Here is a 6,697-nt window from a genome sequence, read left to right on the forward strand (position 1 = left end):
TTTTTTTTTTTTTTTTTTAATAATATCTATGATTATTCATGTCATTATCTAATCATAATGATTAAAACATAAATAAATTAAAAATCTAAACGTATTAATATAATATTAAATTTTTAATTAAAATATATTAAATTACTTGAAATCTAAGGATTGTTTGAACTATGCAAATTTGGTCCATTGTTGTCTATCAATACAATAGAATATCAATGTTAGAAGATGTAGATATCAACTGAAGGTTACATCTAAATGGAGGAGTTAATAGGTTCAAGGCTCGAAGAATACCCATTAAGACATCATTTATTTTCTTCTACAAAAATCAATTACACATTGTAGGGCAGCCTAAAGATCATAGAACATGAGATCCCCAGTTCCATGCCATCTTGTGCTTGCACAATGGACCATAGATATCCAATTCATGGACTTGATCACGGAGGAGGAGGAAGAATATGTAGAGGGAGTGGGAGAGGGAGAAGGAGAGGGTGATGGTACTTTTAGGATTACAGGGATTAAGAAAGGGTATATTTGGTAGAGAATGGAGAATTTAAGGAGTAATCGAGGTAAAACAAATGGTCCGTAATGGGTTTTATGTCGATCTTTACATGTATCAGGCTTGCTTGGGCACCTATTAGTTTGGGCCCTTGCACAGTAAAAGACAAGTTTTTTATTTGGTTGGTTCAATAGCCCAGCACTTTTTGTTAACATATCGGGCAATCTCATATTTTTATGATCAATCTAACCGATGTGAACATGAAATTGACACCCCTAGTCAATGATTTAAATGATGTCACCTGCCTCTTACCAAACACTCTTTGTTACAAAACCAACCCACCAATTGAGCCTCTTGATTTTTTGTCACAAGGCATGCCTACTAGACAAATCAAAATTACTACATTGGTTAGGTGTTGACTTTGGAGTTATTATTTAACCGTATTACTCATCATATATAGATATTCGCCCTCACACATTAGGGACAAACCCTAACCTTATGAGCAAGTTGATGCCTAAAATATCACACCCACCAATCAAGTCTCATGAAAATGGATTTTAACAATTTTTATATCACCATATTTATAAGATTCATTTACTAAAAAAACAAAAATTTATAGGATTCTCGAGGCCCAAATATATATTTGTATTAAATCATGATTGGCAAGAGGATGAAACATATATTTAACCAAAAAGAAAATGGGTCCCAACCAACTTGCACTTTAGTGCAAGGTGGGACGTTAAGAGTCACCTCCTCTAAATATAAGTCTAGTGTTTCTCACATTAAATAGGGAATATGATCTCCACGCCGGTGGTGTGGAATTCCTCTCACTCTCTTTTTCCTCTTGAACACTAGCCTTGTCGATAAACCATGCAACCCACCCTCTCTTGTTTTTTCCTATTGGATTGGCTTGGTGATTCCATCCCACACTGCTAGCGTGGTGAGCCCAGTCTAAATTTAAAAATAAAATTTTGCTTTCATAGGCCAATTTATAATAGAAAAATTATATTTTGAAGGATACTTTATAGTCATCTACCGTTGCTGTCCTTCAAAATGTCTTCTTTGTTGCCAGTCAAAGAAAATAAACTTCACTAAGAAAGTAACTTTCATTGACAACTATTACCATTACATGGAGTGTTGATTTGGTTATTGTGAAGGGAAAAGGATCTCCACAACACTCAAATATTATTTTTATCTCACATGAGATTCTTTGTTATTTTCTTTCTCTTGTTCTACCCATTTGGGTACTGTATGAATGACACTTTTCTCCGCATCCCATTGTTGTGAAGTGTAGATTCTCCAAAACTAGTATTGTGGGGAAACCTCTTTCTATTTTAAATTAGGGTAAAAGATCGTTATCAAGCTACGTATATCCTGCATTGTCTTATAGGAGAGCGAAATGATCACCTCGCCCTTCGTGACTGGTGCCCAGACCCCCCCTTTCTATAGCTCCCTCACTGATGCAAGGTGTATGCAGCCAGACAACAATCTTTTTTCCTTTAAATTATTAATTATTGAATTAGACAAGGTAATCTTCTAGACTGGATAATATGTCATATTTTGGTGGCCATGTCATGTCTCTACCATATATGTTGTGTCAAACTCTTATGTGTGGGTTTTACCAAAAAAAAAAAAAAAACTCTTATGTGTGGGTTGGGTACATGTATTCAAGCTTTGTACAACTCACATTGTGAAAAGACCAAGAACCCTTCTTATGGGCCTGACATATGTGTGTGTCAAGTTCATTGAAGCTACGAGACAGGAGAGAGAAAGCGAGAGGAGAGCTAGTGGGGGCAGTCCTAAACAGGAATCATTTCCCCAAAAAGTTATAGGAGGAGATTTGAAGGCTTCTTTATTGGCAATCAAAGAAAGTAAGATAGTAAGAAAGTAATTTCATTGACAATTCTTACCCAAAAAAAAAAATCATTGACAAAAGTTTCCACCCCAGGAGTGTATTGTTATTTTAAAGGGATAAGAATCACCACAACGCCGAAGTGCTATTTTCATTCATCCCAAATGATATTTTTTATCATTTTCTATCTCCTGCTAATCATAAGGGTCCTATGTGGATGATACCACTCTCGCCACCAAAGATTGTTTCCTAATTGTGTGGCCCCTGCACTAGCGTGAGGATCAATGAGGACATCAACATGAATGAGATTTTTGTTTCATAGTTAGTGAGGTGGAAATTTAGTGGCCATGCGACTAGACAATTTTCTTTTTCTTTAAATTATTAATTATTGAATTAGATGAGTCACTCTTACACATTAGGTAACATGTCAAATTTTGGTGACCCATGTCATCCCTCTACCACATTAGCTGTAAGTCAACTTTATATGTACGGTGCTATCAGAGTCTGCGTACATGCATTCAAGCTTTGTGCAAATCAGATTGTGAAAGACCAAGAAGCCTGGTTTTGGGCCTGATATATTTGTGTGTTAAGTTAATGGAAGCCATGAGATATGGTCCAGGCCCAATACCTATTTGGGCTGGGCTCCATCTCATATGAGTCCTTATCCTAGGTAGCTTACAGAGACTTATGAAAATTTTTAATATTTTCCACATATATAAAGACCTTGTATCAGACTCAGTGACGTGGCTTGTCTCTAAATTCTATAGACTTAACTGTTGATCACTTGAGAATTCGAAGTATAAAAACAATAGGGTTGATAGCCTAGTGGTAAAAATGCCCTCAACCTATCACCGCTCGAGATCCATTGGTCTTACGAAAGTCCCGCTTGTCATATGGGGAGAAAGTTTTTCTACACATTGGGTTTGCCTCCAAAATTAAAACTTGCTTTTGATTAGAATCGAAGTAAAATAAAAAATAAGAAAATATTTTTCATTCTACTTCCAACGAAACACGTCAGTATTAAGGGTTTCACTTTATTAATCATTTTTTTTTTCAATTTAAAACAAGAACTGTAAATCGGAACCAGAAGCAGCGGTTTAAAATAGAGCTGAACAGAAATGAAAAAACCGATTTGCTTTAGTTTTGAAAATTGAAACTTAATTCAATTCAATTTCATTTGGTTTTAGAGTTAAAATCATCTGATTGAATCATACATAACAAAATCAAAATCAAATCGAATAAACCAAATCCGAAAAGAAAAATCATATAACAATTGAACACAAACCGAATAAGTTGACTGAGATATCAACACCGTATAACAACCAAATTAAACCCAGTAAATTGAATCCAACCAAATCCAACCTAACAAATTCGATTTAATTTTCATTTTCTTAAAATCTATTCAATTTTTTTTTTATATTTATTATATTTTGAACCCAATCAAAACCGAACCAACAAATTGAAAAACCAAACCAATTGACACCTTACGGCATTCACTACATTGTCTACGCTTCTTCCTTTTTGTTTTGAGCCCACACAGCTGTTGGAATTAATATCTGAATTCTTTTGAGTTCCTCTTTCTCCTCCTTCATTGTCATTTTCCTTGGTAGGTTAATCACGTGACTAACAGTTGCCCCTATTCTCCTACTAATCAGATTTAAAAAGTGAACTAAGAATATTGATCGCGGAAAGAACCCGTTTTTAAATAGATAAATTGGATCATATAAAAAGAGACTACAAGGATTTGATAAAACAGATAAAGAGTATAGAAGACAAAGACTGCAACATTGCATGTGAGGGTACCAGGGAAGACCCATACATTATTTGTACTTTTGAAGCTAGTTACACCCATGACCCCATGGGGTCTCATGGAGTCATGGAGTCTTGTCCTGTCGCTGTTGTCTTGAGGGGTTAGGGCCTTAGGGGTGTCCACTTCAGTCACTTTGACTGGGGCGGTGTTTCCTATTCGAGTGTGTGGTTTACAAGAAAAAGAGAGCGACAGATACAAGGGAATGCTAGATGCTCTTAACCAGAGAATATTCCCTTACTTTATACTCTAAACTCCAACATGGCACCTTTTGATTGGAATACCACGTGGGCATTCCATTTTTTTTATTTAGTTTTGCGGGGATTTAAGGGTTGAGACGAGGTGATAGATACAAGTTCGGATTAGCTTGTGAGTTAATGACTCGTCATATACGATTTCATGATGACACATGTTTTTTTTCTTCAAATGCATTTCTAAACACTTTTACTGGTAAAATAGAGAGGCATTTATGGAAACAAAAAGACACGTCAACACGAAATCATGAGTGCATGAAGCCTTCATGTATAGGGAGTTAATCCGGGCCCAATAGATACACCCACTAACTCTCTAGCCACCAGTCCCACGTATGATTGGATTCGAAAGGTTGGATAAAATGAGTGCATATTGACTATCTATGTGTCTACCTGCTACCATTAAGAGCGCATTGAGAGACATTTATGGAAGCAAAAAATGATAGATATCAAAACCTAATTGCACATGAAGTGTACATGTATGAGTAATTGATGTAAATTCAAACAAGATGTAGGATTATGTTTTCCTTCACTAATGAAATAGACAAAAATATTTTTCACCAAAAAAAAAAAATGGAAGTGAAATTTCATCCCCGCCGATGATCATATGATCATGCGAATGGACGCTAGGGTGATCGTTATACTCCTACACTTATAGATCACTATACTTCCACCCTTATAGACAAAGTCGAAATTATCCTTCCCTAATGCAACTCGATGGTACCAATGGGAATATACATGAGAATTCCCTAAAATATATTATGAAAATTTTGATATAATTATTTGACAAAAGTATCTCTAGACCAACATACGCTAACGTTGCCACATGGAAGGATGATCTGGCAATTCTAACTGTGGGATATGTAAAGAACGTTCTATACTGACGTGTTAAAATTTAGACTCGAATTCACTTTGTACCCCGTTAGATTGGATTCAAATGGCAAACACAGATAAGGCTAATTGAGAAACAGGTGCATCCGGTCCATTACATCCCTAATATTTGCATGCCTTAGGTGTTAGGCCGTATGGGTCCAAATTACACCCATACCAATCAAATAAATACAAGCATTTTTGCAAAAGTTAGAAATGATAAGTGGACATGTCAAAAGGATTAGAAATTAAGGAAACCCTTTCAGAAAAAAAAAAAGGTGGTTGTTAACTATGGAGTCAATCCAATAGAAAAGGAACACATGCAAGGACTGTCCCTCTCTCTCCTTTTGTGGGTCATGGCTGTGTTACAGTTGAAGTGTTGAGCCAACGGCTGCTTTCATTTAGTAAGCTTTTTTCCTTATCCAGGTCCACCTTGTTGCCTCCCAAAGAAAGAGCAGTTTGTGACCATTGCAACTACAAAGGTAAACACAATCCTTCCTGGTTAGAGACAACTAATGGTACATATACTCTCTTTTCAATCTTAATTTTGCCTTTTGTTGTTATATGAAAATATACGATTTGTCTTACAAGTTTTTCATTAATCCATTTTTTAAGAAGATGACTATATTTTTTTTTTAGTAATTGTACATGTAATAATGGAAGGTGATGTTCCGAAAAATCACAAGATAAATATGAAGCATTCATTTTTTTTTTTCTTTTGAGGAGAGAGTAGCGGCATGCACCAATCACTAGGGTGGACATAGAAGGGCAAACAGGTCTTTTTCAAAGGGTGAAGAGTGAGGATGGCATATGTTGGGCACCTTGGCAACATACCTAGCCTTTTCCTTTTTTAAATCAAAGTATTATGTTCTCACTCAAGGTTGGGAGAGTGCATAATATTGTCTAGAGTGCTGGCACACATGTATACACACATGAGACATGTACCAATACAAAATAAAGTATTTGATTGAATGAGACTTTGAAATTTGACAAATGACTAATTTAGAAAATGTCCTTTCTATCCAATGGTTGGAATGAACATATAATTTGTGTAGAATACATGCCTTGTGATATTTAAAAAAATAACTTACCTTTATGATAATAATAATTCATATATATTATATATAGGGAGAGGGATAGGCATGCCAGCAGGATACCCAAGTATCAGGTATGCTAGCATGCCTGGATCGTTGGATTAGAGGTGCAAAATCTACACCGTTGGGTATTTGTTGTCTTACCTAATCTACCCAGCCCCGACGCTCTACCGTCATTCTTCTTCTCCCTCACTATCTCTGTCTTCGTCACTGTCTCCGTCACCATCATCGGTGAGATCGATGGCCTCATGGTTGGGTCGTTCACTCTTCTTCCCCTCTTTCTCTCCCCTCTTCCCGCATGGCGCTGCAATTGCTCTGTTGCAGAAAAAGCAAAAA

This window comes from Macadamia integrifolia, chromosome 2, assembly GCF_013358625.1.
Source record: "Macadamia integrifolia cultivar HAES 741 chromosome 2, SCU_Mint_v3, whole genome shotgun sequence".
Classification (NCBI taxonomy): Eukaryota; Viridiplantae; Streptophyta; class Magnoliopsida; order Proteales; family Proteaceae; genus Macadamia; species Macadamia integrifolia.